Raw genomic sequence first — 27,326 nt, 5'->3', positions numbered from 1 at the left:
CTTTATTGCCAAACACTCCTTAACTATGACCGTATAATTCTTCTCCCTAGGAAAAAACTTCCGACTCAAATATAAAATTGGGTGTTCCTCTCCCTTTATATTTTGAGAGAGAACTGCCCCCAGCCCTACTTCTGAAGCATCTGTATGTAATACAAAGTCTTCTTCAAAACCCGGGCTATGCAGTACTGGCTGGCTGCATAACAGACTTTAATTTTTGTTAGGCCTCTATACCTGAGGGTGTCCAATCCACCCAGTTAGGAGCAACCTTCTTAGTGAGGTCAGTAAAGGGGGAAGTGATGCGACAAGAAATAAATGCTGCACACCAATATATAATAAAGGAATAGATACAGTTACCGGTGAGCCTATCGATGTATGATCGGCTGCGTACAATCCACGGCATACAAAGAAAATAGGAGATAGGGCACACGGATTTCAAAAATAGAAAATATTTATTACAGCATACACTATGTATATGCTGTAATAAATATTTTCTATTTCTGAAATCCGTGTGCCCTATCTCCTATTTTCTCAGTTAAGGGGGAAGCCATGTAGAAAACTGGGGTATAAACTTTGTATAGTAACCTGCCAAACCTAAAAAGGCTCTCACCTGTTTTTTTTGTCACGGGAATTGGTGAATTAACCAGGGCTTCCACCTTGTCTACCAAGGGTTTTACTACTCCTACTGTCTCTGTACGTTCTCCCTACCTACCAATTAGATTGTAAGCTCCTCGGGGCAGGGACTCCTCTTCCTTAATCTTATGTTTGTCTAAAGCACTTATCCCCATGACCTGTTATCTATATTATCTGTTATTTATTTGATTACCACATGTATTTCTACTGTGAAGCGCTATGTACATTAATGGCGCTATATAAATAAAGACATACAATACAATACTCCATTTCCCAAAATTACCCCAGGTACCGTGTCTCTGCTTTCCCTATTGCACATTTTGCGGCATTTGCTGTGAGACCGCCCTTTCTCAGTGATCTTAGTATTGCTGCTACTTTGTTCATATGCTCTTCTCAACCAACGCTGTGTATCAACACATCATTTAGATACGCAGATGCATATTCCCTATGGGGTTGTAAGACATGGTCCATGAGCCTTTGAAAAGTTGCCGGGTCACCATGCAGACCAAAAGGTAAGGTACAAAACTGATATAAGCCTGTGGGTGTGGCAAATGCGTTTTTCTCTCGAGTATCTTTGTTTCTACTGTTGGTTTGCAAGTGATGAGTTTGTAAACCCCATCACACCCCCCAACAAACAACCTCTACCCCTCTTGAGTAATGATCAATAGACCTATTAAATAAAAGCCAAGAAAAAGAACACAGGAGCGCACCAAGGTAAGGACAATGGTATATTTAAGTAAAAATAACAACAATAGTAACTTACATGAAAGTAAGGATCAGTTCATAAGTAGGTCAATTAATCTCCTCTACGCATCGGCATTGCAGTGGATTAGGTAGGGGGGAGTCCTGGTTTCCTATGAAACAGTCCCGCTCGCTCGGACTGAAACGGTGACACTCTCTGATTGTTCACTTCCGGGTTCATGCGAGTGCAAACACCGTTGGAGTGCCCGTATGAAGAGAGCCCCCTTTGTCCTATTCACTTGTATTAGCCGTCCCGTGTATGGAGTCAAGACCAGTATGATAAAAAGTACACTGGAGTGTGGAGTAACCAATAAATAAATAACTTGGTTTCTACACTCAGACTCTTCTTTACGCGTTTCGCATATCATGTATGCTTCGTCATATTGCCTGACGAGAGAGAGAGACTGAGTGACAAGCTGACAAGCTGATTTCTATCATGGAGCCGGAGTCCGCAGTTCAAACAGCAGAGGAAAGATCTTGCAAGACCACCCAGAGGTCACGTGACGTGGAAGTGACTGCGTGAGTCTGCTGAAGTCGGAGCCGGCAGTAATTCAATACCAAGTGTGAGAGACTCATAGAAAAGACTCTAGTCTGTGCATGAGCAGGGGGTCTCCTGAGCTGAACAAAGTTGAATCAGCCTCGGGGACCCCCTACTTCCCGAGACACAGGCCCTGTTATGGGGTGCCGGTATCCCTCTGCTCTTTTTAGATCCCACAGTTACGTGACCCACAGGATTTTAACATGGGGATACCGGCACCCTATAACGGGGCCTGTATCTCGGGAAGTAGGGGTTCCTTGGACCTGAAATCAATGCGGTTCATCTCCCGAGACCCCCTGCTACATTACTGTAATGTTTAAAATGAAATAAAAACCCCGCGATCGTCTGTGAGAGGCGCACAGTTAGAGTGACTGATTTAGCCTATCTCTTATTGCGCGCCTCTTACAGACCGGTAGGACTCACACCGCAGTGACCCCGCTGTGTTAATCCGTTGGGCCATTAGTTTGACGCGACAAATTTTGAAAGAATCTCGGGCAAATCTCAAAATCCATTTCGAGAAATGTTCGGATAACGGCTGCTGCGTCTGTAGATAGTGTAGTTTTTGTAATAGTGACACATTTGATGCCAGTGGTATACCTTGGTAGCCTCAGGCGTCAAAGGGGTTTATGTCATTTCTACTACAGAGCTCTGGAATAATTAATATTTCAGAATCCTATTATAGTGATATTAGCTATGTGATCATGAGTTATGCATTTGTAACAGTTGGGTTAATTACTGCATTGCAACTAGGCTTAAATATCGTACCCAGTAAATTATTACCACAATGTTGATGACTTTGGTCTCAGAAATAGCAGTAATAACAGCTGTTATTGTTCCTGGGTGCGATATTAACTCAATTTTAATAGAATTTGATGTATCTACTGTTGGCCTAAATCTTGATGTGTAATGAATTTTTCAAATCCGACAACTAAAATAATGTTTTGAAAATATTTTGCAATGTTCAATTGTAATTATGTTAACCGGAAATTGGAGGTTTGAAGGGGGATATTAACTAAAGTTTTCAGCTGCAAAACCAGTGCATCACAGCAGGATACTGTATGTATTAAAGAAAAGGTATTCCATGCACATTCAAGTGTTAAACCTAATAACATTCCAACTTCTGATCCAATATCCTTAGGCGGTTCACAACTCGGCTGTCACCATGACCTACTGTCTTCAATATGAATTAACCAACACCGTCCTACCCCAGCTAAATCTCCAATTCAATATAATTATATCAAACATCATAAAAACAGCTCTGCAAAAACAACCTTGATCATGTCCTTGCCAAAGAATGCAAGGGTCACATCCTCTAAACATTTTTTTTATCAAAAGTTATGTTTTTTCTTTTAAATAAATATATTATATGACTTGGAAAGTGCTCATTTAATATTTTGCTGCATTTTTATCTAACAAGCAAAAATGTGTTGGCTTATTGAAAATCAATATTAATTTTCCCACAGTGGGAAGGCACTTTTAAACATTACTGCATCATGGCATACATCAATTTTATAGCCATCAACCATGTCAGCCACTTCCAAATATAAGTGACTAAGTTCTACAGTACTTCTAGTTCAGTTTAAAATAAAAATCTGTTCCCCAAATGTCATATTAATTATTAACTTTTAATAAAAGACAAATCAATATGCTGTTTAAAATTCAAGAGTGCCAATTCTATAATAATACTTGATATGCAACCTTTCATGTCTAATTTCTTCTGGGTTTTACAAAGTGGTTTTAAAAAAACTGAATATTTTTTATTTGTTTCAGAAACCAACAACAAGCTTTAGAAAAATTCATGGACAAAACTCCAATGCTGTTTCTGAACATCTGAACCCCATCTGTAGACTTATGCCATTGTATTGTAATTTGCATTTCTGCAGCAATATTAAATCTGTACTATTGTGGAATTGTGAAGGTCAAATTATACTGTACATACTGTACGTAGGAAAGTTGAAGAATGCTGTTTTTATATTCCCAATTGTCAAATAAATCCTATTTTTTTTTTATGCTCTGGGTGGATATATTTAACATGTACTGTAGTAGAATGTGAGAGATGATGCCCAAAACCGGTGCTCAAGATCAAAGGAAGAGAAAAAGCAACATTGCTATAAGTAATCCCTGTGCAACAATTCTGTATCAATCCGGGAGCTGTAGGAATGTTCCAAATAAAAGGCTTGAACTGCGAACCACTTCTACATAGGGGACAAATAGCACAGGTAGGGGGAGAGGAGAAGGGGACAATCAGCTCCGTTAGGACCCGCTGTAGGTGAGCCCCGCGATGCCGATCTGGTCAATCCCCGCAATCTCCCAAATGTCCTGCTGTCACACTAGGCTCTGCATTGTGTAAATAAATAGAATGACTCGTGGGTTTTCCGAGATGTCCGTCTCCATCTGCGGTGTAATGAAAAAAAAAAAAACAGTCCTGATAGATGCGTGTTTCAGTCATGGGTAAGTATTCAAAAATAGGCAAAAAGGTGTGCACTGTGAACCGGTATAGATAGCCGGACAAAAATCCGCTCTAAAGAAGTTTATTGAATTGAAGACAAAAAACACATACCGCAAAAAATCCTTTGATGCATTTCAGACCGCCATGGTACTTTATCGAAGAGTGAATGAAGGTAACCGGGGGGATCCTTTTGTAGCGGCTTCGGTAAACCAATTGAATCAAAAATGAATCCAGGTGAGTAAAAACCACACCTGTAAGGATAAGCCATAAAGAATCTACGAAGGAAGCCGCTGCTCTGTGACATCCCCTGATACCCAATATAAATAAACACAAATGAACTAACATTAGTTTACCAACACTATAAAACAACAGGAATGGTACTTATAAACAAATAAACGACCAACAATAGCTATCCTCAATATAAAATACAAATACTAGCAACAAAATAACTGAATAAAAAAAAATAACTACTGTAGATCTGTGCAATTATAAATTAAAGGAGCAGACTAAATTACAAAATCGTTATGTGAATTGATACAATATAACCCTGTAATAAATAATCATAAATAATATAGTCTAGGTAAAAGCTAGACACAATATACATAACAAAATGAAATAAGCATAATAAATGACAAAAATAATAATTAAGGTGAACTGTAAACAATGAAAACCTCAAATCGTGTATATATACATGAATGAACATTAACAACGGAGAAAATAGTCCCTGTTGTGAGCACTCAACCTCTACTAATTAAATAATATAATATTTTATTAATCCGATCAAAAGAGAGAAATACAAGAAATATACTAATTAAAACGTTAAAGACGCTAGGTACCGGACTGGGTCCTGAGTTGAGTCCTTATAATTGAGACATATCTCTAAATCGCAGAGCTATACCCATATATACTACTAATAGTGATATTCAGTTATAACTCTATATGTAAGTTGGATACTCTGTATGTTATATTATGTAGAATCTTACACTTCAAGTGTAAATCAATGGTAGGTAGCTATACTGGCAAACAAACACCAGTGTTGATAGTGCAAATAATAATAATAATAATAATAGCATGTTTTTGTATAGCGCTGCTAGTTATACGTAGCGCTTTACAGAGACATTTTGCAGGCACAGGTCCCTGCCCCGTGGAGCTTACAATCTATGTTTTTGGTGCCTGAGGCACAGGGAGATAAAGTAACTTGCCCAAGGTCACAAGGAGCCGACACCGGGAATTGAATCAGGCTCTCCTGCTTCAAACTCTCAGTGCCAGTCAGTGTCTTTTACTCACTGAGCCACTCCCTCTCCCAAACAAAAAAGAAACAAAACAAAGCATGTAAGGTAGAGACTGCAATGTCTCTTCAGTATATAATGCGCCCCAAATCAGGGTGTATAAAACCTTAGTGCAATAGGATAAGGCTACGTACAATTCGCCAGGTGGTATGGCGTGGGGATAGCTACAGTGAATATAACATGATGTAATTCAGATGTTGTACTGTAGATGGGAGTTACATATCACTCCCATTCTTAGCCAAATAGGAAGTAAAATACATTCCGTCAGACTCCTATCGCCTTATCAGTGCTTCCATTACTTCTGAAGCCTGATGTTTGTCATAGACGCCGTGAATTTAGAAAGCTGATGGTTGAATTCTAAAGTCCAAGATAATAATTGGAGTACCTGACACAAAACTAGTGGCTGCCTCCGAGGGCCCACATCAAAGTTTAGCTAGCTGTATTGAAGCGTGTATCACTTGAGAAAAATTGCCGGTACTCGCCGAAACCTAGCGTTTCGGTTGCATTTGTGACATTACCATTACCTGCGTTATCTCTACCCGACGCGCGTTTCGTTCCCGTAGGAACTTCTTCGGGGGTGTGCATTGCCAGGATTTATCCTGTCTTATGTAGCCTTCCGGTTGCCATGGTAATGATTAACAAGACCAAAGGTTATAGAGTCTACAGATCTTCACATAACGTGAATGTTTCTGCTATAGCCAGGTTAAAATACAATTACATTTTTAAAATATTAAACGAAGAGACCTATGTATGAGCCCAGGGATGAATAGATTATATTGATTAGGCAACCAAATTAGGAAAGCTTTTGAAATAAGTTCTTGACTTCCAAATTTGGTTATATGTAAGGCACATTCCTTATTTGACAATGGTGCATGATTTTCATGCCATCCTTTCTTATGTACCAATCCTTTAATACAGTAATATTCTATCAGCTCCAAATATGGAATAATAATACGTTTGGAAATTGCATTTTATAGTTTTGGCATTCTCAGTTCTCATATTCAGTCTATTTGAATGCTCATATATACAGTGTGTTGTACTTTTTTCACTCTATGTGATATATATCCAACTCTCCTGGTGTCATTGTGACGTTGAGTTTCACAATCCATACAGTATATCACTATATAGGAAAAATGTGAATTGAGATGTATTAAGAGGTGTATTAAGAGTACTTGTTTATAGATTTTCACTTATACAGTAAATTGATAAACCATCTCTGGTCATCAAAATGTTGGTTTTAAACTACCATATGTTAAAGTGTCCTTGCAATAGAGAGATACGTACCCCATTTTTGTGATATATATTTTTTCCTCAGATGTTCTAGATTTTGTAAACAAATGAATAGTTAAACTGTTATCTATTTTATTTTTCAGACCCATTCGTCCAAATCTTCAACGGTTAACCAGGTAAGTGATATGCAGCTCAACCCCGTTATAACACGATCCGTTACAACGCAAATCCGCTTATAACGCGATGCACGCGTGGCTCCCAATTTTCGTATTTATAAATACTGGTATACCCGAGTCGATGTTCGGTCGGTAGCGCCTGCACCTGTACAGGATTCTATGATGTAGAATAACCCCGCTACAGGACCTGCATACAATAAAACACACAATTATGAAAGATAACAGTTTTACTGAACATAAATAACATAGGATATATATATATATACACTGCACCACCAACCAGGCAACGCACGGCCGTACCCTCCAATGCTCCTCTCCCCAACCCAAGGTGTGTGTGACAGCGCTGCCCCACTATAGTGTTTGAGTTGGTGCACTGATGCATGGGTACCTGCCGGGTGATGCCACACCCGGGCGCGCTGATGCCACGATGCTGGGATCCATGGATACTGTGAAGCCTCCGCCTCTACGTTGGGAGGGTCCCTCGTGGATTGTACCACCGTAAACAATGTCTTTATTAATGTAGAGTGATCTGTGTCTTGGACCACAGGCCGCAGCCACCGTGCGGCGTCTCCCTGTGTCCCTAACACTGATATTGCTAACCAGGGCAGGGTCCCTATCTGAGGGGCAAGTCCCTATCGCAGACACAAACTATGTGGGAGTTGGGGCATAGCTGGGGCATAATAGCGGGTATCTGGCCTAGTGCAGATGGAACTGACATCTGCACATATAACTTACTCCTTCCTTGTCCCAGCTCCAACTGCCACTCTCCTAACTGTCAGCTCACACGTCAAGCACACCCAAAGTTCCAATCTCCCCTCAGGAGATTCTAGCAGTCCTATTGGCTGTACTGTGTCATGTGTTGTGCAGCCCCTGGGGCTGCTGGAACCTTTGCAGGCACAAACCTTTTCTGCGCATGCTAGCGCACAAACAAAATGGTGGCGCCCTTACCGGCTACCCGTCTGCAGCAGAGGTGAGGAGAGCTAAAGGGAGGAACGGGCTACATGTATTTTTTTTTGGTTGCCCATTGACTGCCAATGTTTTTATCTATGCCCCATTCGGGCTATAGCTAAACACAGTATTGTATTGTATGTCTTTATTTATATAGCGCCATTAATGTACATAGCGCTTCACAGCAGTAATACACGTGGTAATCAAATAAATAACAGATAATATAAATAACAGATCATGGGAATAAGCGCTTTAGACATAAAAGTAACATTAAGGAAGAGGAGTCCCTGCCCCGAGGAGCTTACAGTCTAATTAGTAGGTAGGGAGAACGTACAGAGACAGTAGGAGGGAGTTCTGGTAAGTGCGTCTGCAAGGGGCCAAGCTTTATGTATCAGGTGTTCAGAATATCCACAGTGCTATTCATATGCTTCTTTAAGCAAGTGTGTCTTAAGTTGGGTCTTAAAGGTGGATAGAGAGGGTGCTAGTCGGGTACTGAGGGGAAGGGCATTCCAGAGGTGTGGGGCAGTCAGTGAAAAAGGTTTAAGGCGGGAGAGGGCTTTAGATACAAAGGGGGTAGAAAGAAGACATCCTTGAGAAGAACGCAAGAGTCTGGATGGTGCATAGCGAGAAATTAGGGCTGAGATGTAAGGAGGGGCAGAAGAGTGTAAAGCTTTAAAAGTGAGGAGAAGAATGGAGTGTGAGATGCGGGATTTGATCTGAAGCCAGGAGAGGGATTTCATGAGGGGAGATGCTGAGACAAATCTTGGAAAGAGTAGAGTGATTCTGGCAGCAGCGTTTATGATAGATTGTAGGGGAGACAGGTGAGAGGCAGGAAGGCCAGACAGCAGGAGGTTACAGTAATGAAGACGGGAGAGAATGAGGGCCCGAGTCAGAGTTTTAGCAGTCGAGCAACAGAGGAAAGGGCGTATCTTTGTTATATTGCGGAGGAAAAAGCGACAGGTTTTAGAAATGTTTTGAATGTGAGGGTCGAATGTGAGAGAGGAGTCGAGTGTGACCCCTAGGCAGCGTGCTTGGGCTTCTGGGTGAATGATTGTAGTTCCAACAGTAATGTGGAAGGAGGTAGTAGGGCCAGGTTTGGGAGGAAGTATGAGGAGCTCTGTTTTAGCCATGTTGAGTTTAAGGTGGCTGAGGGCATCCTGGATAATATAGCAGAGAGACATTCAGAAACTGACAATTCAGCAGTGATAAGTGGGTTTTCTGGGTGCTATGCACAAAGCAGTGATAAGTGCTTTTAAGTGAGATAAATGCCTTTATAGCGTGATACTGTCTGTTGTGAGAGTCACAAAGCAGTGATAACAGTGCAGTATCGTGCTATAATGGCTACTTAAAAGCACTTATCACTGCTTTGTGAATCTCACAGAAGGCAGTATCATGCTATAATGGCTTTTTATCTCACTTAAAAGCACTTGTCACTGCTTAGTGCATAACCCCCTATAAAGGCATTTATCTCACATAAAAGACTTATCACAGCTTTGTGAATCTCGCAGCAGGCGATATCACGCTATAATGACTTTTTATCTCACTTAAAAGCACTTATCACTGCTTAGTGCATAACCCCCTATGTCTTTTTGGTGCCTTTTTTTAATTGTTGTGTATTTTTGGTGCTTGATTTTTTGTAAGGTTGCCCATTGACTGCCATAGTGACAAATCATGCCTACAGTATATTATATGGGCATGGTGTACCACTGTTCCAATCAATGGCTAGAGAATTGGAGTAGTGGCTCCGGGGAGGGTGGGTAGGCATACCGGGTGGGTAGTAGGTTAGGGGAGGGGGGGTTTAACCCCTTAATTACTATAGGGGTTACTAGTAATTTTGCCCATTATTGTACTGTATGTATAGGGGCGGGGTAGAGGGGGTGCCCATTCCTTGCCATTGGGGTTATCTTTGTTCCCATTGAGGTCATAGGTAACCAAACTGGCAATCAATGTGTGTATTGGCTTTTATTGGGTTTTAATGTTTATTGGGGGTAGCAGGGTGGGTGAAGGTGGTATTTGTGGTAGCGGGAGGGGTTAACCCCTTCATTACTTTAGCGGTAGTAACCACTAAGGTAATGAAGGGTTTAACTCCTCCGACTACACTCCCGGTAGGCATAAACACCTTCACCCACCTCCGCTACCCCCAATAAATTGAGCCCTGGTGTTTAACCCCTTCATTACCTTAGTGGTGAGCTGCTAAGGTAATGAAGCTACCTGTAAATGTATTTCTATTACATAAAATGGAAGCCGGGGGTCTCCGGGGCTGTTATTAATGTGTATCAGCTCCGGAGACTCTCAGCTTTGATCCGATGCAATAAAAATACATTTTTTTCCCATCTCGCCACCCTGGGGGAAGCAAGATGAAATTTGCGAGGAGCTCGCTAGCTGAGCGCCTCGATGATCTCATCGGAGGTACTAGAATAGGGTGATTTTATAAAAAAATACGATCTGGAACTATTTTCAGCTCCCGCTCGGTGTATTTGAGCAGGAGCGCTACCGCTCGGGAGCTTACTGCTTTCAGTGCCGTGATCGCGCGCAGTTCTGGTACCATGCAAATTGCGGCACCGCATACAGAAATCATTCTGAATGGTACCCCACAGGTTTAATCCTCCAGAATTTTTTTTACCAAATCCGTTCTCCCTTCTAAAATCCGCCTGTGGATTGGGGAGGGGGAGGGGGAGGGAGAGAGGGAGACTCATTTATTGTATTTCAATGTATGTCTAGCCTATTTAGAATCAAGAAACTAAATTCATGCCATGCTGTACATAACAAGTCAGAAAACAAATTTGTCAATGAATTATGCAACAATCCACAAAGCTTTAAGGTCAGACAAGCAGAGAATTGATTTTTTTTTGCCAGTCAAAGAAAGGAAAATGTTGTTTATTAAATCCGGTGATTTGAACAAAACCTAATGCAAGCCAAGCAGTTTTAAACGACTGTCATTTGTTGATTGTTGCATATAGAGGTTGAGTACCAGACACAGAAAATATATGTCACATGATGCTGTCACATACTATATTACAATAAGACCCCGTCCACAAAGCTCGGTCTTGGTTTATGCATTCTCAGTCTACAGTTTCATTTTAAAGCAGCAGGCCAGCCTAATTACCCCCTCCCCCCATTTTTTTTTCTTTTTACAGCATCCGTGTTCATTTTAGTTCTGGGTATCCACTGGTTCCAGATACTCACAAGTTCAATTACCAGTGTTTCCTCCCAGGCATTTAAATGGCCATGTATTTTTTTACTGCCGATGTTGCAGTCATTTTATTTCCCCTGGAAGGATATTTAACATCACTAAGTAAATATCCCAGGAACCAAGGAGTACCTGGAGCTGAAAATAATGTTGTTAAGCTCCAGAGGATCCACTCTGTCCCTACAGTATGTGGTAAATAACAATCAATGTTAAAAAACGACATGGCCAGGTGGCATTAAGAAGGCTAAACAAGAGGGCATCTCCAAGCTATAGATTATAGACTAAGATACACACGTTTTGTCTCCGTTCTATTTCATTCTAGAACCCTGGAATGAAATGAGACTGTAACATTTCTATTGGCTTTAACAATAAGGCATAATATAATCTCCTGTATACTCTTCCATCTACGCATTGGTATACTGTACCTTTCTTGTAATATTAAATTTTGACTAAACCAGCAGCCATTGTTTCATCTAAAAGACAATGAGTCTCACCACTCATTTAGTTAAATCTTATTGTTGAGATAATCCTATAACTGGAGACTTCATTTGACATACTGTATGGGGTAAATCCACAGAGGTCAGTCATTTGTGCACTACTAACGCTCATTCAGGGAATTGGGAACTGATGTTATTTTTCATCTTATTAACGGGTATCCTCAAAGATAATGAGATGCAAAAATAACGTCTGTTTATAATAATAGCAGCGCTATTAACAGTGATTTTCATGTCTCAGACACGCTCTCCAATACACTGCATATGCGCAATGGTAAAAAGTATTTTATTTTGTGATGCATTACACATTAGCAAGATGAGTCAGGATACCAGTGAGCATGTTTCAAATTCAATTAAATACACATTACAAGCAGAGAAACTCAGCCATTTCATTTATACTGCAAACCAGTAGAGAAGGCTGAGCAGGGGTCTCCTCAAGTGCTGGGACTGCTACTGCTTTTGATGCTGAGAGGATCCGCAGCCAGAAGTTAACTGATGAGGAGCTGGAAATACCAATCAATAGAGTAGTGACACGTAGACAGATCCTCTGACGCGTTTCGTCCCTAGAGACTTTATCAAAATCTCTAGGGACGAAACGCGTCAGAGGATCTGTCTATGTGTCAATTTTAACTTGGCTATGATGCCGTAATAAAGCTCTTTTTATATTGCACTCTGCCTTCAGCCAGACCATGTTTTTGCAGTGCTCCTAATCCCCACTTGCTCACTTCTTTACTTCCGCCGGGACGGACGCACGCGACGGAGCAGAGGTGAACCCTTTCCCCACCCAGCCTACATGAATCCAAGCAGCGGCATCTCACTTCCTGAAGTCACGGGTCATCGAGAAGTCCACCCAACGAGGGACCGCCGGTTGGAGCCACGGACAAGTTCACCGGTCAGGTTAGATGACTTCACCTGTGCTGGCATGTGTTGCCTTGTGAATTAATAGATGCCGGGACTGCACGGCTTTATATATACTTTGGCTTATACATAGAGGGACTGGGTACCCTGCTCATCTGATACAGCGTTTTCTTAAACCGCACGGCTTACCGGGAGGTCTTTAGAGCACCCAATTAGGGAATCCTTCCCTTACCTACCTGTTTCAATAGAGTAGTGGATAAACACTCCAGATTATTAGGGACTGTCTGCTCAAGGACCAACACTGCTGAGAAGCGGAGGTTTTTGGGGCCAAACTTGAGCTCCTCAATGCACTGGGGAATGGAATTGGACATTAGGTATTGCCCATCTCTCTTTGACCAAATTGCCACTGGCGTTTTCCCATCGAGGGGCTCTTCGTCGCAGCCGCTGCACCGATGGACAATCAGTCGTCGGCTGTTTTGCCAATTAATTAAGTTAATTTAAGAGATTTTAGCGGTTAGGGTAGGGGTTAAGGATTGGAGTTTTAGATTAAGTAGTTGGATGTTTAGGGTAGGGAATTAGGGGTTTAAGGTAAAGGCTTACGGCAAGGGTTTATAGTAAGGGGTTTTAGGGTAAGTGGTTAAAGTTTTTAGGGTGGGGGATAGCCTACTTAATGCAGGTTGTCGGAAAGACACACTCCAGAAGGCATCTTACAGACGCAGTATGACTATAAGACAGCTTCTAGCTATGCAAATGCAATCCAATTTCCATGAGACAGATATGTACTGTAAATACAGCAGTATAGCATCCGAGCCACTTGCAGCACCACAGTTTCTAATACGGTCAGACCGCTGCTTAGCGAAGGGAGAAGAAGTGGCTCAGTGAGTAAGAACACTGACTGATAACAAGAAAGCAGGGAACCTGATTCAAATCCCTGTGTCAGCTCCTTGTAACCTTGCGCAAGTTGTTCTACCTCCCTGTGCCTCAAGCACCAAGAATATAGATTGTAAGCTCATCTTGGCAGGGACTGTGTCAGTAAAAAATCTGAGTCCCATTGGGAGAAAAGAGCTACATGAAATAGTTATTATTATTAAATCTCTGAGAAAAGCGTAAATAAAAAACAGTCTGAGGTTATTTTGAAACAGAATAACACGTAAATTTATTCAAGTCAAGTGCACAACGGAGACAGCTCTAACAATAAACCTAAAGCTCCATCACTAAACATTACCTCATTTTGTAATACATAACAATACTAAAGCTGATGTCATTTTGTAATACATAATAATACTATATAACTGTATGTAAGCTAAAAATCATTATGGGGTTAAATGTGATGTCAGTTCTGCCACTTGGCACATTGTGTGAGAAACAGTTTATCTTAGACTACGAACGAGGCTTTCTCATAATATCTGGCCTGTTTACACTTTCAATTTGGAAGCTGATTGGATGAGGAACGATCAATAAAGTCAGCTAGGAGCGAAAACATTCCATGCCTGTTTCACACGTTTGTTTATACAGAAATGAAACACAGAAATTAAGACTCACTGTGACAAGACAAAATGGCAGATTGAAATACGCAAACAAAATGGCTTCATCCTAAATGCTGTTATGTTGTTATGTCAGACCCCTAATGTCTCAAGTTCGTCATCTCCCTATACATGTTTACCATTCATATTGCTGGGTATTTACAAGAAAATAGCATTTCCAGGCAACAGAACACATAAATATTGTATATTGTGGTAATGTTTAGTTTTACATTTGCAACTCTCAGAACTAAACTGATACCCTAGATGTTTAATACTTTTGGGAACAAAATGATACCCAATGCTCTCATAAAAATTGTGGTTTAATAGCAAATTATGTTTGCTTCAGTTAATCCTTGTTCAACAGTTTCCATTTATGTTATAAGGCAGCCAAAATAAAATCAGAATTCTACAAAGGAAATAGTTTGTTTGGATTTATTCCCTTTTCTGCATTTTAAGACTGTCCAAAAGAGGCCTTAATTTCAAACGCAAATGATTCCCTTTGCTTGGTTTAGGAATATAGATATTGACATACTTTAAGAAGTTAGCTGAAGCACAATATGTAAAATGAATAAGGTAAGTATAGGTCAGGGATGTGCAAACTGGGGCGTGCAAGATTTTTTGGGGTGTGTGTTAATTACAGTCTCTGCAACTCACTTACCTGAATTGAGCCGGCTTCGGGACACACGTTGTCATGGCACTTCACCCTGTGGTGTCATTTCAGACTGCATTAAAGGTAAGGGGGGGGGGCACGACACAGGGGGAGAGCAAGCACGGGGACACAAAGCAGGAAGTTTGCGCACCACTGGAATAGGTGATACAAATGGTGGGTCATTGTGGTAAAAATTTAGCGAGGGTGGGGGTAGTTGCCCTGGGGAGGGGAGAAGAGAGAAGAGAGAGAGAGAGAAGTTGCCCTGGGGAGGGGAGAGAGACCCCATAAAAAAGTATTTTCAGTATCTTGTTGCTGTAGGGGAGACACACCATAACAAGTCTTCTGTGTATTTTGTTGCTGTAGGGGAAGGCCTCGGCTCTCCTGGGTCCGCACCCTTGTGTGCTATAGCAATATCAGGATCCAGGTTTAGAAATCTTGTCCCCTTTGTCTTGCTGTCAGCCTGCAGTCTCTTTGCAGCTCAAGTCATCTGCTTGTTCCCCAGGTCAGCCCAGTTGTGGACTAGGGAAATCTCTGGTCTGTCCTTCCTGGGTCAGCTCCAATTGTGAGCTCAGGAATCCTCTCCTTCTTATTTCTGGAAACAGGCTTTTTCTATGGTTCAAATCAACAAGATGGAGTCTGGCTAATTGTTGGTGTGCAATTAACCAGCACACTGCTGGATTAGAGGCAAGTTTCTTAACTTGGATAAGTCCCTGTTACAATGGGTAAATGCCCTATTATCCATATCTGGATAATAGTAATTTTGCCCATTACTGTACAGTATGTGTTGGGGGGGGGTTGTTGTTGGGGGCACAGGCGGTGGGTGGGTTGCATATTGGTAGGTAGTAGGTATTTTAAAGTTTCCCTTCATTGCCATAGCAGTTACTACCACCATGGTAATGCAATGAAAGGATAACTCCTCCCGCAACCTTCCCGGTAGGCCTAACCACCCACCCTGGAACAAGTTCTCCCTTCACTCACTCCCTCTGCCCCCACTAAATGAGCTTATGTGTGTCATTGTATTAGCGCCTAAGTTAATGAATCTGCTTTAATTTTTATTAATATTGAACGTGAGCAGAGGGTCTCCTGAGCTCAACCACAATATATATATATATCTTTATTTATATAGCGCCATTAATGTACATAGCGCTTCACAGTAGTAATACACGTGACAATCATATAAATAACTAATAATACAAATAACAGGTCATGGGAATAAGTGCTGTATGTATCATGTGTATAGTATTAGCCACAGTGGTACTTATATGCTTCTTTAAGCAAGTGTGTCTTAAGGTGGGTCTTAAAGGTGGATAGAGAGGGTTCTAGTCAGGTATTGAAGGGAATTCCTCGTTTAGGATACAGTAGATTGTAGGGGAGACGGGTGAGAGGCAGGAGGGCTGGTCAGCAAGAGGTTACAGTAATCGAGACAGGAGATAATGAGGGCCTGAGTCAGAGTTTTAGCAGTCGAGCAACAGAGGATAGGATGTATCTTTGTAATATTGCAGAGGAAAAAGTGACAGGTTTTAGAAACGTTTTGAAAGTGGGAGGAGAATGTGAGAGACGAGTCGAGTGCAACACCTAGGCAGCGTGCTTGGGCTACTGGGTGAATGATAGTACTTCCAACAATAATATGGAAGGAGGTAGTAGGTGAAGATGGGCAATGCAAAGCACAATTGATTTGTCAATAATCTAATTTATTTTAAGGCAGAAACATCACCTCCAAGGAGGTAGTAGGGCCACGTTTGGGAGGAAGTATGAGGGGTTCTGTTTTTGCCATGTTAAGTTTAAGACAGCAGAGAGCCATTCAGCCTTGGGGACTCCCTGAATCCCGAGATATAGGCCCCGGTATGGGGTGCCGGTATCCCCGCAATGTTTAAATTCTCCCGCGTCAAGTGACCGGGAGATTTAAATGCACACAGGTTCTGTATTTCAGGATGCAGGGAGTCCCCAAGGCTGAAATCAATGTGGTTGAGCTCAGGAGACAATTAGTAAAAAAAAAAAATTAAAGCAGCTTCATAACCTTAGCTGCTATGGTTATGCTAAAAATATTATGAATACAAATGTGGGGGAGCAGGGTTTTTTTCTGAGCTGAACCGCATTGATTTCAGCCTCGGGGACCCCCTACTCACCCCTGCAGGATTTAAATCTCCCAGTCATAAGACGCAGAGGATTTTAACATTGCGGGGATACCGGCACCCCATAGCAGGGCCTGTATCTCGGGAAGTAGGGGCTCCCCAAGGCTGAAAACAGTGCGGTTCAGCTCAGTAGACCCCCTGCTCCCGCACACTAGTTTTAAAATTAATATTGAAACTGTACGATCGCCTGTAAGAGCCGTGCATGGATACACAGCGTATCCATGCAGCTCTTCCAGGCTGCAGTTTCAATCAGTTGCCGATCGCTAGGATTTATAGCGCGATAGCACTTTAAAAAAAATACAAGTCGTTCGATACTGCATTTTTTTAACGAACTTTAAAAAACTTGGATTTTTACTTAGTGAATACCATTTTTACCGACATGTTTTATAGTGCAATAAAACAATGCAAAGTCAATCGGCGAATTTTTTTGAAGTTTAGTGAATAGGCCCCAAAGAGTTATAACAAATAAGAAAGAGGCAGAAACCCAACTATCGATAATACTCTAATCACTATGAGTGTAATACAAGACAGACTAGATATCTACCAAAAAGGACCACTGGAGACTATATGAACCCTCTTGTCAGGGGTCTAGTACATGATGTACAGCCAGGTCTCTTATCCGAGAGTAAGGTGTTGCTAACTTTGGATATGGATCAGGAACAGGACGTGGTGGTGACACACAAATAGGGTGAAACAATCCTAGCCCAAATAATATAGTAGGAAATAGTTACAAAATACATTTTAATTAGAGCTGTGCTCAAACATATAAAAGGAGGAGTACAAAAACTTTTCACCGTGAGTGAAGGGAAGGATAATGGTACCCTTACGCAGAATGATAGCCTGTCATGCTAGTGAATATATAAAATGTACTGATGATCAGGAAATCTAACTGCCCAGTAGGCGCTCATAATTCTAGTTATAATTACTCAAAATATTTATTTATAACCTCAACACACATGCAGTCTTAGTTCCTCTGAGAAGCTGATGTTACCAGACTGGTTAGATGCTTATTGCCCGATGACACATAAGCACAGAGACCACTTGGTCCAATTCTACCCAGTACTGTTGAGTCTGAGAAGCCCCTTAACAGGTAAGTAAATGTTCTGGGGTAATGGTACAATCATTCTTAGAGTTCATATGGCCCTATTAGCTGCCAGTGTTCGGTGCACCATGAGCTAGATATAGCAAAAATGCTTTGCTCACCGTGTTTCTTATAGAACCCCCTTTAATCAGAGGTAAAACTGGTGTTGACCTGTAAGATCTATTTTCTACTACAGACTTTTATTCTGTTAGTAGTAGTGGTCACCCTAAAGGTATACCCCCTAGTGATCTTGTGTCACTGGTGATATTCAATATTTAGTTTGCCCTTAGTGGTCTGCAGCACATTTGCCTTGTATTCTGTCTATTTCACCTTGCTTTGAATTGGCGGCTGGTATAACCCTGTGTGGTCTATGTCCTATTACGGCGTTTTTATTTTGAAGCTAGTGTTGATGTCCTCTCCCTAGTGGTTTATAGGGTAGTTTGCAAGTCACTGCAGTTTTACTAATTGGTCAAAGATCAGTTGTCCACTGTCACTTTGGCTACCACGTCTCAATAGGCATCGGGATACCAACACGTTGGACCAAAGGTAGGTAGAATGTTTACTGATGGACCTGACCCTGCTTTAATAGAGTGTATTGAGATACTGAATAAGTACATTGCCGATTGTGGTGGTATAACGGACGCGTCTGGTACGTACGATCACAGCAGCGTGTGCTGTGATAAGCGTACCTGAGAATATGTGTCTATGAACACGTTTTTTTTTACCTTCGTCTGATTTGTTTATACATTTTCTAAGTCTCAAACTACTCAGGGACTACGATGATCCACATATTTAGATTGTTAAACTAACCGCGCACCTAAAGCAGGGTCAGGTACATCAGTAAACACTCTACCCACCTTTGGTCCAAAGTGTTGGTATCCAGATGCCTACTGAGACGTAGTAGCCAACATGACTATAAGATCCTGTCAATGCACTCCCCGTATGCAGTGGACAACTAGTCTTTGACAAACCAAAAATGTTTCCAAAATGTATCTTGTTGCCTTTTTTTCTACTTTTGCCTGTAACCTACAAATGCGGTATTAGCCCCCCAAAAAGTGCCTTATTTTTATCGTGCAATATACATCACCAAAATAAAGCACTTTTTATTGAATCCGCTAAAAGCATCGGATCAAAGAAAAAACAGCTACAACACCGCATGTTTAGGTAAAACATGTCAAATATCAAGTTCTGGTATTGTTTTGGAATGGGATGAATGGCAGAAACATTGTTTGTTTCTTTTATTGTTGTGTATTTCTGTGCTTGATGATTTTTTTTAAAGGTTGACCATTGACTGCTATAGTGGCTTATCATGCCCATATTATATGGCATGATGTAGCACTGTGTCCCTACTTTCCGGACAGGATTGCACTATTTGTGTGTTTCTTTTGTTTTCCTGCTTACACCGGTTCTCTGAGCTCTCTGATTTTCTACTATCATGGCTACAGAAGACCACCAAGGAAGGTCCAGTGAGGGTTGAGCTGCAAACTACCAGTGTCTGTATTGAAGGTTTTATTTGATTGTATATTTATATTCATGTATATTCATTTGTATTGTCTCACTTTATCTGCACTAATTGAGCAGTATTGTGCACTGTTATGTGGTGTGAGACTATTAAGCATTTGCACACTCAAACGAGGGCGCCGGGTGAATATATGTCTTTACCTAATGTAGTTCTTGTGTGATCTCTCCAGCAGTCCAGGGTGTCTTCCTGGACTAGAGATTCCCGTTGCGATCAATGCTGCAGGCGTTTTTTTAATTCTTTTAATGTGCCAGGTGGAAGCTGGTTAATTGCCTCATGTTGAGATTAACCAGCTCCCACTGGACTCAGTAGCAGAGATATTTATACAGGGAAGGCACCCTGTTACAAGGCCACCTTGACATCAAGTTTAACACATACTGTACGGTAATAGGGATTGTAGTTCATTATCATCATATTGGTTTCATATAAGTACCAAACATAAAAATAAAATGAAAAGTTGCAAGGAAGTCTGATTTCTTTTTAACATGTTCTTGGTAAACTGAAGCACTCTTTATAGCATTTGAAACCTCTCTCCTAAAGCTCTTTACACTCTGATCTAATTTTAGATTAAAAACTATTAAGAATCACATTTCATCGATCAATTTTTCGTTTCTTTGTTGTAAATGGGTGTTACCAGAGAACTTCCATGAAAACATAGATGCGGCTTATTTTGCCCTTTTAAGGGATTAAAAAATCAATCCAAGGTTTGTAGACTTGAACAAAGCTCTGAAAATAAGGCTATGTCAAAGATCAATACAGCCAGTCAAGAAACCGTTCTTTCAGTATTTTTCCAGGTGGTAAAAAGAGCACTTGTTTTTAATGGTTTTGTGTGAGAAAGAGAGCGTAATTTGCATTTTTTTATATTTTAAAGGTGAATAAAAAAGGAGTAGAATGTGGCACAGATATGATTGCATGATATTATAATACAGTATTTTACACAATTTATAAATCACACAATATATACATTCAGCCACAAATTCAATAATATTGCCAACAACTGCTAATATATATACAGTACATTGCTATTCGTTGCTTAGTACATTGCTTATTGGCCAATATAAGCAACTCTTCAATTCAGCTTATCTATTTTTTCATATGTTTTGTAAGGTTGACCAATATGTTGTATACAAATATTATAGTGCAATGAAAAAAATGTAAGGGCTCAAGGGTATCATAACTACAAAACTGGAACAAAAAATGAACAAATAAGAAAGCATCAGATTTATATTTAAAAAATCACATTGAAATCACTGCAGTTTCATTTGCTCTGATAAATCTGATGCTATTATTTCTACCCAGTTTTACAGCTGGGACATTGATACATACAGCTTTATAGTGGCATTAGCACTCCTGACAGTGGAAGCACATTCATGAATATGTGCACAGGTATACTGACAACCACACTGCCCATAGGAGTCTATGAGCCTCTGCACATTGTGTTCAGTGTTTAACAGCCTACTCCCTTACTATTCTGGAGTTAATCAGTTGCTGTTAGGTGGCTCCATGTTGGATTGTAGAGAGAGTCTATACTTTCCATTTATGGATTTATGATTTGCAAAGTGAGCACACACTGGTTTGAAATACTGATCTTTTGTCTGTACCCAGCATATTATGATTAATTTCACATTTCACCTTTACCATCTGGGACCTGTCTGACACCTGAGACAGGTATTGAACAGCCCCTCACTGATATCAGCGTACATATAATTAACCACTAATAGGGATTACTGTATACCGGCTCCCTAGGACAGTTTGATCCAATTAACCTCAAATTGTCGCCCTACTTAGTTACCCGGAATATCATATATATTCATCATAGGGTATCATATATGTGTGTCATTTGTTGAATTTTAACACCCATTATTTTAATTAGTATAGCATTAAAAATTATTTTTAATTATCACATTATACATCAGGGGGTATTGAGTGCTTATAGTGGGTTCTTGCTTCTTTAATACTCACCTTATATGTCACCCATTAGCACCCTACCCCCATACTATTACTTTGTACTTAGCTGAAACGGGGTTCTTCTATATTGAACTTTTTAAAAACTTTGCAAGCAGTTTACCTAGTAAAAATATAAAATTAGCATATTTGCCAGGTATTTCAGGTGTGTTCACATGTACAGCATGTCTTCATCTTTTGAGAAGTAGGGAATACATGTGGTGTGTTTGGGTGTGAGGAGTGAGTGCTTTTGTGTGTGGGGTGAGGGGAGAGTTGAGTGGTGTATGTGGGTGGTGAATACATGGTGTGTAAGAAGAGTGTGGGTGAGTGTGGTAAGTGTGTGCATGTAGGAAGGAGGGGGAGGGTGGTGCGTTTGAGCGAGGAGAAGATGAGTTTGCTGGCGTAAGGTTCGCTGCTAAGCCCCGCCCCTCCGGCACGTCCTGCGGCAAGAGATCAGAGCCGAGCACGGCTGGACCTGTGCACGCACGTAGGAGCACCGCCGCCGAGACGCAACCTCATCGGGGAGTCTGTACACCACTGCCGTCACATGACTCCTCCAGCCCGCGCCCGCACACCCCATGCGTGCGTCATTGAACCACCAATCAGCTGATCGCCGGAATCCTCTCACCTGATACGGATTCCTATTCCTCCCTCAGACTCCTGTCGTTGGAGGGTTTATCTCATGCCTCTGTTCCCCCATTGGCTCCTTGCCCTTCTTATACTGGGCTCTCCCACTCTGTCATTGCTGAGCATAAACTTTGTTTATGCATGTGCTCGCTGCTGTCGGTTCGTTTGTTCCTGTGCTGTTGTGCCTTGACCCTTGCTTGTATGCAGGCGATCCCATAGGATGTCGGGGGTTTCTGAACCAAAGTTCGATACAATTTGAGCTGCTTCCCTCTCATTTTCCTTCCCCACGATCAAAGGTGGCGTATATCATATCCCTGCTGACCGAGGATGCCTTGGCATGGGCCTCTCCATTTTGGGAGCAACGCCCGGACCTGACATCGGATATCGCTCTCTTCATCGCGGAGTTTAGGAGGGTGTTCGATACTCCAGGTCATAAGGTTACTGCCGCCTCCACTCTCCTCAACATCTCCCAGGGGGATCGTACCGTGGCTCGCTATGCCCTGAAGTTCTGGACCATGGCTACTGAGATGGGCTGGAATGATGATGCCCTATCTGCAGTCTTCTGGCAGGGCCTGGCAGAATGTCTCAAAGACGAACTAGCATGCCACGACCGACCCGCCGGGCTTGAGGACCTGGTAAATCTCAGCATCCGCATGGACCAGCGTCTTCAGGAGAGAAGAATGGAGAGAGGCAAATGTGCCCGAGGTACACAACCTCCTCTCTTTCAGTCTACAGGATCAGTGTGCTCCTCAGCACCTACTCTAGACGAGCCCATGCAGTTAGGAGACCTTTTTCCTTAGAACTTCAGAAGTGAGCTTATCTGTCTCTGATTTCTTTGCAAAGCCTGAGTTATTTGCTACTGCATCTAAGGATGAAGTTTCCAAATCAAAGTTTCCTTTCTCCTCTTCCCCTGCAAAGTTCCTATTCCCTGTTACTACACCTAAGGATTCTCCAGCAGTTCCTGTGTTAACCTGTGCTACTTATAAAGCTCCTGATGTAAAAGCAGATTTCCCTTCCTCAGAATCTCCTGTAGTATGTGATATGCCTATCTCTAATACTAAAACTCCTGCTTTAAAATGCACCTTCTCTCATGTGTCTGTAATGTCTGGAGTTCCCTTGAGTGATTCTAAGACTCTTGTCTCAAAGTTTTCCATAGTATCTGGTATTCCTACTATGGATTCTCAGACACCCACTTCAGTGACTAGCAGATCTTTCACCAATGTTTCCACACTGTTAAAATTACCTAGTTCTGATTCTTCCATGACCAATACCCCTATTGCTGGGGCCCATGAAGTATTGGATAAACCTTTCTCTTTTTCTAAGGTTCCTGCTATAAAAATCCCCACAGGTTCTGGTATACCTATTGTTGACCCTCTGGCTCCCACTTCAGAGACAAGCACAACTGCCTCTGATTCACTTGAAGTACCTAGTCTAGCCCTTGCTGTGTCACAAATACCCACTTCAGAGACAAGCGCAATGTCCTCTGATTCCATTGAAGTATCTAGTCTAGCCCTTGCTGTTTCACAAATACCCACTTCAGAGATCAGTATACCTTTCTCTGATTCCTGTGCTGTACCTAATGAACCACTGCTGCTTCTGAGACATCCATTTCAGGAACAAACATATTCTTTACTGACTATTCTACAGCTGCCGTTGTAACCAAGAATGACTTCAAACCCCTCACTGCAAAGAATAGTTTTCCTCTCTCTAGTCCCCCCATAACTCCTCATGTAGCCTTGGAGTCTGGGATTCCCACTCCTCAGACAATACTGTCTCTCACTGACTCTTCCACAGTATTTGAGGGATCATGACTGCTACTACGAACTCAGGGTTATCTCTCATGGACCTTTCTGTAGTACCTGATGTTTCTACAGATTAAAAGGACCCAGTGTTCAAAACAGAGTTATACGTCTCTGATTCTTCCACAATATTTGGGGTACCCACTACTGACTGCTCAAGTTCTGCTGCAAACTCAGGGTTACCTCACTGGGATGTTTATGTAGTACCTAATGTATCTACTGATTCAAAGGACCCTGTGTTCAAAACAGATGTATTCTGCGCTGATTCCTCTATAGTATCACGTGAAGCCTTTGAGTTTGGGACATCCACTCCTAAGTCAACTCCAAGACTTCTGTTTCTGTCAGGTTTACCGCTCACCTTGCTTCCTGCTGTACCAGATAAAATCTGTGCTCTCACCTTTCAAGCAGATTCTACACCCGCGGGTTCCCGTGTGGTGCCTGATGTGTTCTCTCTGGATTTCATGTTGCCATCGTCAAAGACTGAAACACCCCTATTGAACTTCCTTGCCTTACTTGAGGTGCCCGTCCCTGCTTCTTTTGCTCTCACTGTGGGCACGGGCATGTTTGGATGCCCAGACTTCGGACCTGATGCTCTCTAAATCCCATATGCCCAGGGATGCTGGCCTCTTATCGTTTGCCAGTGCCACGGCAAAAAACTACGTCAACACCATTACCGTCACACTCAACTTGCTAGGGATAACGGGCCTGGACTTTAACAAGAGACTTTAACAATACTTTATCAGTATCTTTCAGTGAACCCTCTCGCCCTATACCCTCGCTACCGAGTGACTGGATTCCTTTTGGAGCAAAAGATTCTTACAAACATCTATGTGCTTATTTGAGCAATACCATTGCTCTTCCAGAATGTTCCTCTGCTACATCTGACCAACAATCAGTCTGTCGTCTTGTACTCTGTGACTATTACTGGAGATCTGGCACCTGGCTTGTGCCCTTATGACAGTCCTGTTCTGGACTCCCCTGTTTTCTCACAGCTCTGGATTTGCAAATCTTTTTGTGAAGCTTTCTGCGTGTTAAGATTTGCAGAACCACTGTTCTCACTTTCAAGGATGGTACTCGCTAACGAACAGCTGGACCACGGGTCTACTACCTGCCTAAGACAGTTCAGAAACAATTCCATGTCACCCAGATCTCTGATAGATCCTGCCCCTGCTCGCCTGGAGTTCTTGCCTGTAGGTGGGGGTACTATAAGGAATCCGCTCCTGGGTTTGGCTGGAACTCATCCTTATAGAGCTATAGAGTTTCCAGACAAACCCTCCCTGCTCCTGCAATCAGTGAAGTCTGCATACCTCCTGTGCAGCTCCGCCCCTATTCGCTAGCTATACTATTTAGAGTAAGCCCTTCCCCCCAGGAAGTTGCTGAGCATAATTCTGAATTACTTTCTAGTATTCTCTGCTTGCCACAAACTCCTCTGCTTGGCCGTCTTGGCCGTCCTGTGCTGAAGCTCCTGTGCTAAAGCTTCCTGTGTCCTGGAGCCTCCTCTTTCCAGAGGCCGTTCCTGTGCTGAAGCCCTTGTGCTGAAGCTTCCTGCTTCATTAAGACTTCGCCTTAATTACGCTGCCGCATCTCCGCTGAATCATCTATGCTGAAGCCACCCCTGTTCCTGAGGACCTCCTGTGCTGGAGCACCTGCTATGGATCCCCTGCACTGTAGGAGTCCTGTCCCAGAGACCTTCCCTTGCGCTGAAGTGCCTACGCTGAAGCTTTTCAATGATGCCTTCCCAATGCCGACCTCAGCCTGTGACCTCAACCTATGCTCCTGTGCCGCCTGCCCTGACCTCAGCCTGGATATCGTTAACCATGCCTTCTCCAACCCTGAGGTCGGTGCATATCTAACCCCACCAGGGGCATCTTAACAACATTAGGGGCCCCTGGGCAAAGCAGTGCATGGGGCCCTGCCTACACTGCCACTCCCAGCCTCCCACACGCTCACTAGCAGCAGCAGGCACCGGAAGTGCTGCACTGCTAGGCTGCGAGCGGTTGTGACGCGATCCGGGGTGCTGGTCAGGCGGAGAGCGAGCGGAGAGCGAGCGGAGCTGGGGTGCCAGGCGGGGTGAGAGTGAGCGGAGCCGGGGAGCCGGGCGGGGGAAGAGCGAGCGGAGCCGGGGTGCCGGGCGTGGGGATATAGAGAGTAGGGTTGCCAGGTGCTTGTCTAAAAATACTGGACACAATGGTGAAAGGTGCGACGCGCGAGAATCGTTGGTGGGGAATAATGTTATTTATAAATGACCTGACATGTCATTTGTTCTAAATTTCACTCCAAGTATTCACCTATTTGCACCAATTTATATTCTATTTCGTAAAAAATCTGGGGAGGAGTATTGGGCGGGGGAGGGATCTTGGGAGGGAGCGCCTTTCCGAGGATTGTTTTAGGAAATAGAATATGAAATAGTGCAAATTGGTGCACGCTTGGAGTGAAATTTAGAACAAATGATGTAATGGTCAGATCATTTACAAATAACTGACCTGCAGTCATACTGTACATGGCGAGCAATACTGATCTTACTGCTCTTCCCACAAATTCCAAGATTGTTGCACCCTCTCTTCATCCTCTCTCTCTCTCTCCCGCTCTTGTCCTCTCACCCTCCCACCCCCCCTTGTCCTCTCACCCTCCCACCCCCCTTTGTCCTCTCACCCCCCTTGTCCTCTCACCACCTCCCTTCATCCTCTCTCATCCCCCCATCCCCCCTCCCTTCATCCTCTCACCCCCTCCCTTCATCCTCTGTTACCCCCATCCCTTCATCCTCTCACCCACCCCATCCCTGTCATTATCAGTACAGTAGCATTCAAATTTAGACTTCAAAATCTAGCTTTAAATTGCATATTAAATCATGCCATTGAATAAGTAACCTGCTCTGCCTTCTTGGGGATGATAGGTAAGTAAGAAGGGTGCTGCAGAGATTGCAATGCTGCTGTGATGAGAGCTGAGTTATGGATAGGGTGACCAGATTTTGAAAATGAAAAACCGGGACACTTTTTTTTTTTTTTATATAACAGTTTATTTATTGTAGTACACTTATACTTTACTACCATTAGAGTGTGTGTGTGTGTGTGTGTGTGTGTGTGTGTGTGTGTGTGTGTGTGTGTGTGTGTGTGTACACCTCACTAATCGAACAAAAAAAAGCAAGATGGGAATGATTCTGAACTCATTAACCAGTGTCAGGATGCCCCCTCTTCACAATTTCTAAAGCAGCAATCCCACCTGGGATCTTACCTGATCCGCAGTACCTCAAGGTATTATACTGGAGGGGAGGTGTTCCCTACCTGTCTTCCTATGTCTCCCAAACACCCACTGATACATACACACACCCACACACACACTGATACACACACTGATACACACACTGATTCACACACACAGATACACCCCGCCTCCCCCAGCACCGCCCGCCAGCCCCTGCACCGCCCGCGACCGCGCAGCAACCACTGCCCGCCTCCGAGCCCATCTCCCACACCAAGGGGACAGGGGGAAGTGAGCGCCGGGGGGCAAAG

The 27,326-nt window shown here is 42.6% G+C and overlaps 1 long non-coding RNA gene across 1 annotated transcript in view; it reads right to left on the bottom strand.

Moving 5' to 3' along the window:
• The window catches only part of LOC142500986 (uncharacterized), a 25,835-nt gene extending 17,925 nt beyond the window's left edge, over positions 1–7,910 (bottom strand). Inside the window, exons 1-2 of the long non-coding RNA XR_012803389.1 lie at positions 7,442–7,910; positions 6,932–7,240 (exon numbers count right to left, since the gene is read on the bottom strand). This is a non-coding gene — a long non-coding RNA (uncharacterized LOC142500986). The remainder of the gene's footprint in view (positions 1–6,931; positions 7,241–7,441) is intronic.
• Between the last annotated feature and the right edge of the window lie 19,416 nt (positions 7,911–27,326).

Source organism: Ascaphus truei, chromosome 8 (assembly GCF_040206685.1).
Source record: "Ascaphus truei isolate aAscTru1 chromosome 8, aAscTru1.hap1, whole genome shotgun sequence".
NCBI classification, from domain to species: Eukaryota; Metazoa; Chordata; class Amphibia; order Anura; family Ascaphidae; genus Ascaphus; species Ascaphus truei.
This window is presented reverse-complemented; position numbering and strand designations above follow the sequence as displayed.